We start from the raw sequence: 6,288 nt of genomic DNA, 5'->3' as shown, positions 1-6,288 counted from the left end.
CCCCTCCCCCCTCTCCAGAGTAAACCTTCCCTTACGTAAACCCCCCCCACACCTTCCCACCAGGACGTGACCCCCCCCCACACACCTTCCCACCAGGACGTGACTTTGAGGAAGGAGCGATTTCCTTACCCCCCCCCACCTTCCAAACACTCCTGCGTAGCACATACCTAAAGCACCTTGTCTCCTAGTTCTAACCCCCCTCCCCCCTCAACCCTACCCACCCTTATTTTCACTGCCCCCCACCCCCTATGCGATGTTCACATTATTTTAACACTTTCTAACTTATTTGTTTTAGTTTTTGATTGATTGTTTCTCTATTTGTTTGTTTTTCCGGACACATGTTTTTGCACACACGAGGATGGGTTTTGGGGACGTAGCATATGCCACAGGGGAACAAACAAAAAAGGGGCCATCTCTTCTCTAACCCACTCCAGGCCCTCCCCTCCCTCTCCTCCCCTCCCCCCCCCCCCCCTCCCTGCTTCACCCAAACACATGTGCGTTGGTCTCTCCAGCTACAGCACTGTCCCTGCTTCACCCAAACACATGTGCGTTGCTCTCTCCAGCTACAGCACTCCCTGTCAACAGCTCCAGATTTTGTTTTCGGAGACAGACACCAACAGAAATTGCTCCCCACTAACCCTAACCCTAACCCTAACCCTAACCCTAACCCTACCCCTAACCCTAACCCTAACCCTAACCCTAACCCTAACCCTACCCCTAACCCTAACCCTGCCCACTTTGTAACTCGGAACGCGAATGAGGGACAAAAAGGAGAAGAAACAAAAAGAAGAAAAACAGAACATATTTTATGTGCTATAATTTATGACCAGCTTATTGATTAAAATGGAAGAAAATGTATATTTTTGTTTTTTATTGATGTCCACCAGTTTTGGATCCTTGGAAATTGAGGATTAATATTTGTGTTGATGGTAACAGGGGATCATGTCACTGGAAAGACATTGCAGTCAAACAGCACTTGGCAGCAGAAATGTGCCATGAGATCAGAGCATAAACATGCCCTATGGGCTTAACCACATATGTCAACCGGAGGTCTTGACAGGAAGACAATGACTCATGAGTCATGGGGATAGTTATGGGAGGATGTGGAGGATACTTGGAAGTCTTGGTGTAAGTCACTCATATGTATTAAGAGTGGGAGGGCTAATGTTGGTGATTAATGATATCACCGTGACAACATTACACTATAGATGCTTGTCTGAAATTGGCCGCAGTGGTTCCTATTTGAGGTTTCACCACAGAATTGTGAAATTCCGACACCTAACACACACGCCTACGCACCAACATTTAGACTTTTTTGGACTTTCCCAAGTATCTCAGAAGCTGTGTGTGCCTGCTCATGGGGAGCCCTTGAAGAGCGGTTGCTGCTGTGTCTCTTAAACTGAAATGACCTCAGCCAATCACCAGCCACGAGCTCCTACTGGAACCGTTTAGTACAGGAACTTCCTCTACAAGGCATGTCGCTTGACAAATGGGTTTTTTCGTGCGAAACCCCACCTGCGCTTAATTAAACGCTAGGGTAATTACTACACCACAGCTCCCGGAGTCTAACATTAAACACAGCTGTATGTGTGTTGAGGCCTTAGCACTGCTTCCACTGCTTAAAGAAACTGATAAGCAATACAGGTTTTTTTATATTTATATATTTTTTTCCTATCTGACATGTTTAAAAGATGGTATGCCCACTTATTTGTCACAGATCAAAGGAAAGCCTCCCTCTTCTACGGGCTGTTTGGTTGAAAGGGCTTTCGGGTAGGGGAAAGCAGTGGGTTGAAAGGGCTTATGGGTAGGGGAAAGGGCTTATGGGTAGGGGTTGAAAGGGCTTGTGGGTAGGGGAAAGGGCTTGTGGGTAGGGGTTGAAAGGGCTTGTGGGTAGGGGAAAGGGCTTATGGGTAGGGGAAAGGGCTTGTGGGTAGGGGTTGAAAGGGCTTGTGGGTAGGGGAAAGGGCTTATGGGTAGGGGTTGAAAGCATAGACATGTATAGATAGACACCGCCTCCACTGCTTCAGCCCGTTGCCTCGGCGAAACGCGTCGCCGCCATTTTGGGAAAGGAGCTCTCTGCCGTCAGAGGTCTGTCAGACGTGTCAAACAAGCGCAAGTTGCCAGGAGCTGCGGTTTTTCTGGATAAAAATCACGATAACCTTTTACATTTCGCAACCAATTTCATGGAGTATTCAAAGGTTTATGCTCTACGTGAAGTGTGTGAAAAAGATTTGCCTCTACATTACTTTGAATCTCGCTAGTCAAATCGCCAGTCATACATGTGCATGGGTCTATGATAAACGCTCACTTTTCTTTCAAAACTCGTGCATTTTGAAAATACTGAGAAGATCTATAAACTATCGAAATAGTGCTTCTTTAGTTACTAGTATTGACCATCATTAAGAGAAAGAGCATACATCAAATAGTGAGAAACTGGCAGTCAGTGTGTTTTTCATAGTTTAATTCCTTTTCAAGTATGTGCATTAAGAAACCTTGAACAGTGCAATTGGCAATACACAGTTATTTCACAATTATATATTGTGTCAATTGCACTGCATAGATCTGAAAATGTTAAGAGCATGATTGTATATTATGTCAAATTGTACAAATGTACATATATATATATATATATATATATATATATATATATATATATATATATTATAATATGAATATATACTTATACTTAAAATATATTATATTGTATCACATATTATATATATCATATGTTATTCCATTGCACATTATACTGAGTCATTATATTATATTGTATTATATATATGCTATGTTATTTATATTACAGTTCAACTATTGAGATGTGTAGGCTATGTATATATTGAGATGTGTATATTTTTACTGCTATAGAAATATATAGATTTTTTTGTAGCCTAATGTTGATTTGTGAAATAACTGTGTATCGCCAATTACACTGTTCAAGGTTTCTTAATGCACATACTTGAAAAGGAACTATTAAACTATGAAAAACACACTGACTGCCAGTTTCTCACTATTTGATGTATGCTCTTTCTCTTAATGATGGTCAATACGTAGTAACTAAAGAAGCACTATTTCGATAGTTTATAGATCTTCTCAGTATTTTCAAAATGCACGAGCGTTTATTATAGACCCATGCACATGTATGACTGGCGATTAAACTAGCGAGATTCAAAGTAACGTAGAGGCAAATCTTTTTCACACACTTCACGTAGAGCATAAACCCTTGAATACTCCATGAAATTGGTTGCGAAATGTAAAAGGTTATCGTGATTTTTATCCAGATAAACCGCAGCTCCTGGCAACTTGCGCTAGTTTGACACGTCTGACAGACCTCTGACGGCAGAGGGCTCCTTTCCCAAAATGGCGGCGACGCGTTTCACCGAGAAGCAGTGGAGGCGGTGTCTACCTATACATGTCTATGGTTGAAAGGGCTTGTGGGTAGGGGAAAGGGCTTGTGGGTAGGGGAAAGGGCTTGTGGGTAGGGGTTGAAAGGGCTTGTGGGTAGGGGTTGAAAGGGCTTGTGGGTAGGGGTTGAAAGGGCTTGTGGGTAGGGGTTGAAAGGGCTTGTGGGTAGGGGAAAAGGGCTTGTGGGTAGGGGGAAAGGGCTTGTGGGTAGGGGGAAAGGGCTTGTGGGTAGGGGGAAAGGGCTTGTGGGTAGGGGAAAGGGCTTGTGGGTAGGGGAAAGCAGTGTGTCTTGGGATGACGCCTTGTTTGCTTTGTCTTGAACAAGGAAATTGAACAGATAATTTGGACTTGTCCAATGCTCTGACAAATACTTTACAATTACACCCCCTCCACCCCCAGCTGATGCTAATAATATACCGGACCCAGATCACTGTTACCCCCTCCCTCTGCAACATTAGTCTCTCTAAACGCTGACACAGCATTTGGGGCAAAACAAATATCTCCCTTTCCCTGTGAAAGATTTCAATCTGTGTAATGCAACTTAACATTGTGCTCTCAGCCAGTGAAAACAATAATGAAAATGTGGCATGTTTTTGCAATTCCACGCTATTACAAAGGCCATCTCAAGAAAAACACCATTATAATCATGTGGTGGATGCGTGGAGTTTATTTATTTTTTTGCTTAAATCACAGGAAGGGGCTTAGTTGGTAGAGAAATGAGAGAGTGCCTTTGAGCTGTGATGCACTTCATGCTTGGCATATACTAATGAACTAATGAAATGTTCAGCTTCCCTCTCTCAGACTCCAATGGGCCTTGTGGGCCCATTTGCAAACATCTTGACTTCCAAGTATCCAGCCTGGGCTGCTCTTTACAGAGAAAATTACTATCTGGCCCTCAGACCCAGGTCATTTGGAGCCAGTCGATCGTCATGGAAACATTTAAATCTCTGCACATAGGCCAGGCAGTGTCCATGGCTGTCGGTTTGTGCACTGGCTGGGTATACACGACCAGAGCTCATAGTGGCTTAACCCTCATAAGATGGTGATATGATGCAGTCACTCTAGAAGAACGGAACAGTGGCTGTTCAGTAAAATATATCCTTAGAACAGAGTTGTGACAGTTGAGACACACAGGCATGTTTTCTTACACGGGGTGTTTTTTCTTATAAAGATAAAACACCCCGACTCACTCTAGCTCTGATTTTATCTCTCTCTCGCACACGCACACACCCCCCCACACACACACAGACACACACACACATATGAGTGCACATATACAGTACACACACACACATATGAGTGCACATATACAGTACACACACACATGCAGTGAAGCAAAGAGGTTTCCTGTGTGGTTTGTTAGGTGTAAGAGTACCTTGCATTCTTCAAGCCTGCCACAACAAACAAACCCGCTCACATGTTAACAAGCTATGTTTAACCTCGCATTCAGCAGGCCAGACATTACACACGAACAGCTCCACAGCCCTCTTTCCACTACAAACCGTCTTTGATATTTTCATAGGCATGATGTCACTGTTTCCCTTTCCCCTACTTGAATGACAGCATTTTCCCAAAAAGACTTTTTTTTCTGTCTGTTGCTCCCAGAATGTATGAAATCAGATCTGAAGCAGTAGCTTGCTGATCAATCTTTCCTCTTCTCTGCCCTCCAACTTAGAGTGAACACGTCCTACATGGCCTGTGCACAAGGAAAGCTGTCTCAAGTCTAGGATATTATTTCCTTAACATTCTGAGATTTAAGGTGTATCCTTAACTTCAGCAAAGTCAATGCATTTCCTGTAAGAAAACAATTGACTATTGTTAAACAGGAAATGTAGGAGATAGTAGTATTTGTCTAAAAAGTGAACGCTTGAATGTTTGTAGCACAAAGGAAATAGAGCAGGAGACTGTAGCTCTCTCCTTTGCCTTTCCCATGAACAGTAAGAACACTCACCAGCCTGTGAATGCAGAACATGCTATTTTTAAACAAGAGCTTATCAGGGGTTAATAGACCTTAACATCTCCCCACCATACACACACAAACACATGTACACGCACACACACTCACGCACGTGCCCACACATGCATACACACACACGCGTGCGCACACACATATACACTCACACACACAACATAGATGTTTTCATGGTTCTGCACGCAGTGTAAGACAACAATGCGCCCAAACCCGTTACAGTCTCGTGCTTGGGCGCATGACAGTTGCATGTCTGTGTCGACGCGCCATGATGCTCAGCAGGCTTCATGTCACTGCACCATCATATGCACATTATCACTCATCACCCCTATTCATTACGGCGGGATACTGCACCATCATATGCACATTATCACTCATCACCCCTATTCATTACGGCGGGATACTGCACCATCATATGCACATTATCACTCATCACCCCTCTTCATTACGGCGGGATACTGCACCATCATATGCACATTATCACTCATCACCCCTATTTATTAAGGCGGGATACTGCACCATCATATAAACATTATCACTCATCACCCCTATTCATTAAGGCGAGATCCGCAGGCATTTGTATTTGTTCAGCTTTCCTGCAGCTCCACATCGCTCAAAGGCAAACAATCGGCCCCATCTGATGTTTGAGAAAAAGGGAGAGAGAGCGATAAAGAGAGGGAGAGCCGGGAGTTTATTTTTGATGAGCATTCCTCTCTGTGAGGGGAAGGACTTTTGAAAACTGGAGCCACATGTGGGGCGGGATGAAAGGAGCTCCTGCCGAGTAGCTGGCAAGCCCCTCCTCCCCGTCACACTGACAAGAGGTGTTTTAACTCTGAGGTGTTTTAACTCCACACTCTGCTTTCTCAGAAAATATCATATTTCTCTACAGTCAGGCGGATTTAAAAGCGCACAGACCT

Source organism: Sprattus sprattus (assembly GCF_963457725.1).
Source record: "Sprattus sprattus genome assembly, chromosome: 6".
NCBI classification, from domain to species: domain Eukaryota; kingdom Metazoa; phylum Chordata; class Actinopteri; order Clupeiformes; family Clupeidae; genus Sprattus; species Sprattus sprattus.
The sequence above is the reverse complement of the archived record's forward strand: the minus strand, read 5'-3'. Positions refer to the sequence as shown.